Genomic DNA, 5,918 nt, shown 5'->3' on the forward strand with positions numbered 1-5,918 from the left:
GGAGGGGAGTCAAGAGATGCCAGAGATTCCTTGAGCAAGCAGTCCCAAACCAAGCAGGAAGCCAGGAATCCAAGAAAAGAGGTCTCCAGGGAAAATGGGGACTTAATAGAATACTTAAGTTATGAAGTGCTTGGAAATAATTGGAAATATGATAAATACAGTTGGTGGAATAAACAAAAAAGAAAGGTAATGAGAAATTCCAGGAAAAACAGAAAGCTGCACAAAAAGGGGAACTTTGATTATAGTGCATTCGTTATGTGAATCTGTATGAACACTATTTACCTGGTCATAATAATATGACTGTTGCTTATTGGTTTTCAGCTGTTGGATTTAACCAATAGGCAGTACAAGGAAGACTGAACTTTGGTTTCAGAACAAAATGTAACTGTTCTGAATCTTCAAAACACAAAACTAAAAGTCAGAAGAGCAGGGTTAGGGGAAAGGAAGGAGAGGAAGCCTAGCTGGAAGAAAAAGTAGAGATGCTGATAGGAAGCCAAGAAATATTGTCTATAGTAGATGGAAGAAGAGATAAAGGTATTTTTTTAATTTAAAGTTATAAAAATGGGTGTCTTTGTTCTGCTGCTATAACAAAACAGCACAGACTGGGTGGCTTATAAACAGCAGAAATTTATTGCTACCAGTTCTAGGGGCTGGAAATCCAAGATCAGGGTGCCAGCATGGTCAGGTGAGGACCACTTTTGGGTTCAGACTTCTTGTATCCTCCCACAGTGGGAGGGGCTAGGGAGCTCTGTGGGATCTCTTTTAAAAGAGCACTACTCCCATTCATGAGGGCTCTACTCTCACCATCAACACATTTCCCAAAGGCCCTGCTTACTTATACCACCACCTTTGGGGGCTAGGACTTCAACATATGAATTTCAGGGGGACACATACATTCAGACCATAATAATGGGTCAACAGAGAAATTGAAAATTGGACTATAACAATATTGGAATTTTATGATGGTAGGAGGTAAAACAAATGAGCTATATCATTTATTACAGCAGGAAATAGATAAAATATAAAATGGATACATCAAGGAATAGATGCAGAAACGTTGTTTAGAGATATGGAGATGGGAAATAACTAAAACTTCAGGGGTAGAACTGAGGGTGCAATAGTTGCATTGATAAAAATTTCCAACTATATTATTTTCTTTATATTTTGAAATAATTTTAAGCTTAAAGAAAAGTAGCAAAAAACAGTATAAAGATTCCCTGTATACCTTTTGTCCAGCTTCCCTTAATGTTACCATTTTCTATAACCATGGCACAATGATCAAAACCAGAAAATTAACATTGATATTATTAACTAAAACATAGACCTGATGTGAATTTTACCAGTTTTTCCGCTACTGTCCTTTTTCTGTCCTAGGATCCAGACCAAGATCCCTAATTCATTCAGTAGTCATGCATCCTTCATCTCCACTGATCTGTGAGTTCCACAGTCTTTTCTGGTCTTGCATGACTTTGACACTTTTAAAGAACACTGGCCAGTCATTTTGTAGACTGTATCTCACTTTGGGTTTGTCTGATGTGTTCTCATTATTGGAATGAAGTTATGCATTTTTGGCAAGAAGGTCACAAGCGATGCTGTGCCCTTCTCACTGCCTCACGTCAGGGGGTACCTGCTGTCAACATGACTTATCACTGGTGATGTTAACCTTGATCCCTTGGTTAAGGTGGTATCTGCAAGATTTCTCCACTGCAAATTACTATTTTCTCCTTGGTAATTAATATCTCAGGGGAGATACTTTGAGAATATGCAAATATCCCATTTCTCTTCAAACTTTTGCCCACTTTAGCATCCATAACTGAGTCTTGCCTACAACAATTATGACTGTGATTTTTGCCTCTATGCTTTTCAATTTCTCTTGTTCCTTTCACATTTGTTAATTCCTCTGTAAGGAAGAAGCTTCCCCCCATGTATTTATTTATTCAATTGTTTATATCAGTACAGACTCAAGGAAATTTCTTTTATTCTATGGGTTGTAATTCAATACTATCATTATTTTCTTACTCAATTTGTTCCAACTTTCCTATTGGGAGCTCCTTCAGGTTGGCTCCTGTGTCCTTTTGATGCCTCTTTTTCAGTTTTTGAGAACTTCTTTATTTTATGTAACTACAAGATGTTCCAGGCTCATCTTTAATTTTCCGTGCCCCAGCCCTGGATTCAACTTGTTCTCCAAGGAGCCCTGATTCCTTTTATTGGAGAGTGATGGGTCTATCTATCTTTATATATATTACAAAATATAGTGCATCACAATTCCTCCAAATTTACACAACACTATTGAGCTCCTTCTAGCTTTCTCCCTTTTCCTTTTCGTAACTTCCTTCTCGGACCTTGAGAAATGTGGATTTCAATATCTATAGTATGTTTAGGTATTTGTTCATTCCTGGTCTATACCTATAGTAATTTCAGAATTGCTAAGCCGTGCCACTGTGAGAAGCAAGCTTGGGACATGGAGGACAGTATTTATATACAGTTTGTCTTTAACCTTATTGTATCCAGTCAAGATACTGTTTTGCAAAGTTGTTTAGTTTTTTCTCTTCTTCCTCATTCCCTTTGGTGCAGTTATGTTAACCATTTTCACTTCAGTTAGTGTCATTTTCACTGTTTGTGCACCACATTGGGTTATCTCACATCCTGGTTGATTTTAAATGTTTCTTTTTGGGTGGTATGTGAAACATTACTATGGGTCTGAGTCAGAGCTTCACAAAAAAGGTTTATTCAGAGAAGTGTTGCTCCCTCCTCATCCCTATGACCCCCTTCTGATTCCTCCCTTCTTTCAACCCCTTTTCCACCTACCCTCTGTAGGGAACCGTGTTTCCTGGGGCTGCCATACAAAGTGCCACAAACTGGGTGGTTTAAAATGACAGAAAGTTACTGTCTCACAGTTCTGGAATCTAGAAGTCAAAATTAAGGTGTTGGCAGGGCCAAGCTCACTCTAAATCCTTCCCTGCCGCTTCCCAGCTTCTGACGGTTTGTCCGCAATTGTTGGTGTTCCTTGGCTTGTAGGATGCCTTCATCTTCACATGGCCTTCTCCCTTTGTATCTCTCTCTTCACATGGCCACCTTCTTAGAAGGACACCAGTCATATTGGAATAGGGGCCCACCCTACTCCAGTATGCCCTCATCCTAACTAATTACATCTGCAATGACCTGCTTCCAAATAAGGTCACATTCTGATATACTGGAGGTGAGGACTTCAACATATCTTTTCAGGGGTCGGGGAGAGGAGGGTACAATTCAACCCACAACAGTAACCTGTCTCTTTAGTTTCTGGTTTAGCCTTCCTGTATTTCTTTTGTACAAAGGAGCAAATACATGTATATTTTTCTTATATCCCTACTTTCTTACATGTAAGATAGCATACTATAGATGCTCTTTTGCATGTTATTTTTTTTCACTTAAAAAAGTGTATCCCAGGGGCTGGCCCAGTGGCGTAGTGGTTAAGTTTGTGTGCTCTGCTTTGGCGGCCTAGGGTTCTCAGGTTCGGATGCCAGCCGTGGACCTACGCACCCGCTTATCAAGCCATGCTGTGGCAGGCATCCCACAAATAAAGTAGAGGAAGATGGGCACAGATGTTAGCCCAGGGCCAATCTTCCTCAGCAAAAAGAGGAGGATTGGCAACAGATGTTAGCTCAGGGCTAATCTTCCTCACCAAAAAAAAAAAAAAGTATATCCTGGAAATCACTCCATATCAATTTTATAAAGATCTTCCTATTCTTCTATAGAGCTGCTTAGGATTTCATTTTATAGATGAACCATAGTTTATTTAATCAGTCTCCTATGAACGAGCATTTAGAGTTGTAATTACCAGCAATGCTACAGTGAAGAACCTTGTACACATATATTTCCACATTGTTGAAAGTGCATCTGCAGGACAGATTCCTAGAAGTGGTATTGCTGGGTTGAATTGCATATATAGTTCTATTAGGCATGGCCTAATTTCCTTTCCAGTTTGCATTCCCATCTGCTATCTATGAGAATGCCTGTTTCTCCACAGCCCACAGAATTTATTTTGACATGCTTTTTATTTTTTGCTGGTGTGACAGGTGAGAAATGGTATCTCACTGTTGTTTAATTTGCATTTCTCTAATTATGAGGGAATTTGAACATTTTGTCATACATTTGAAAAATATCTCGCTGATTTTTCTATCGGATTTTTAGTCATTTGCCCCTTAATTATCTAGAATCCTTATTGAGACATAAGTCATACACCATAAAATTTACCACTTTCAGGTGTACAGTCCAATGGTTTTAGTATTTTCACAGAATTCTGTAACCAGCAACACAATCTATGTTTAGAACACTTTTATCACCCCGAAAAGAGTCCTTGTACCCACTCCTACACTTCCTCTCTCCCCAGCCACAGGCATCCACTAACAACTCGCTGTCTCTATGGATTTGCCTGTTCTAGACATTTCATATAAATGGAATCACACAATAGTGGTCTTTTGTGACTGGCTTCTTTCACTTAATATAATGTTTTCAAGGTTCATCCATGTTGTAGAAATGTATCAGTATTTCTTTTCAAGTGTTTTTCTGGCTATTTTTGCATTTCTGCTTTTCCATGAGAACTTGAATATCAACTTGTCTAAAAAAGCTTGTTGGAATTGCATTAGATTTTTAAATTAACTTACGGAAGATGACATCTTTATAATGTTGAGTCATCCTATGCAAGAACAGGAGTTGTCTTTCCATTTGTTCAAAAATGCTTTTGTGTCTTAAGAATGTCAAATTATATTTAAAAATTGCTTTTCAATGACTTTAGGGGCTGTCTTGAGTTTTTAAGAATGAGATAACATGCAAAATGGAGACAACATATGTCACATTCTATACAGAAAAAAGACCAATGTCTTAAATTCTAATATGACTCAGACAGTAAGTGATGTTTTAAAAATCTGTAGTCTGATTGACAAACACCTTTGATGAAATTTTATCAATGTCAGCTGTAGAGGGATGCTTTGGGCAGCCAGGAAATGCCAGAAATACAGGATTATTTTCTTTCTTGGATCTTCCTCTCAAAGCTCTGCAGGGAGCCAGATCTTTTCCACCTAAACCATAAAATTTCTTGAGAAAGATAAACAGCTTCTCCTTTCTTGAGAGGGGGAGCGGGAGTCTGATACAACCAATGGAGTCAATGATCTGAGACAAAAACTTTCAGAATAAAGTGGAGGAGAAAGAGAAAGTGAGTGCAGAAGGGTTTGTAGCCAAGACAGAAAAGCCCTTGTAACAGAATATCAGGCACTGGATACACTGCAGAGAATCTACACGTGTACACCCACCCTTTCTACCCTCACACACACACCCGCAGAGAACAGAGAATGACAGAAAAGAATTGATCAAGACACAGAGAACAGAAGTCTGAGAGGGACAGAACAAAGACCCTGGCTCAGCCACCGGAGCTAGAGAATCTTTAGCAAGCCCCCCAGTAAGTGAAGTGTGGTGTTCTAAGCCAAAAGCACCTTGATACATTTCTAATTAGTTGCAATGTTTATTAGAAAATTTTGTCCATTGCTGACCCTTAAGTTATTTTGAGATTATTGTTTACTACAAGTTTAAGAACAAATAAGGTTATATGAAAAATGCAAATCTCATTAGGTCCTACTGCCCATTCGTCCCTGGCTGAGGGATGGACAGCCTGAATTTAGTTTATCTACACTCATTCTATCTGGAAGAGAGCGAGGGTCCTGGCTCTATGATTGATACTCCCAATGGAGAGATTGCCTCCAAACCTCCCTTGCAGGTCTGGTGTAGAGAGATTCGGGTGAGCTCATTAGGCCTGGATACAAAGTTCTGAAGTTGTCTAAAGCCTGGGTCAGGAGACCACCCAAAGAGGCTGACCTCACCTCTAGGTCCAGGTCTGCTCCTAATTTGTCTGTGACCAAAGACAAACCCTTGCTGTGTCTTGT

The sequence above is a fragment of the Diceros bicornis genome, chromosome 5 (genome assembly GCF_020826845.1).
Source record: "Diceros bicornis minor isolate mBicDic1 chromosome 5, mDicBic1.mat.cur, whole genome shotgun sequence".
Classification (NCBI taxonomy): domain Eukaryota; kingdom Metazoa; phylum Chordata; class Mammalia; order Perissodactyla; family Rhinocerotidae; genus Diceros; species Diceros bicornis.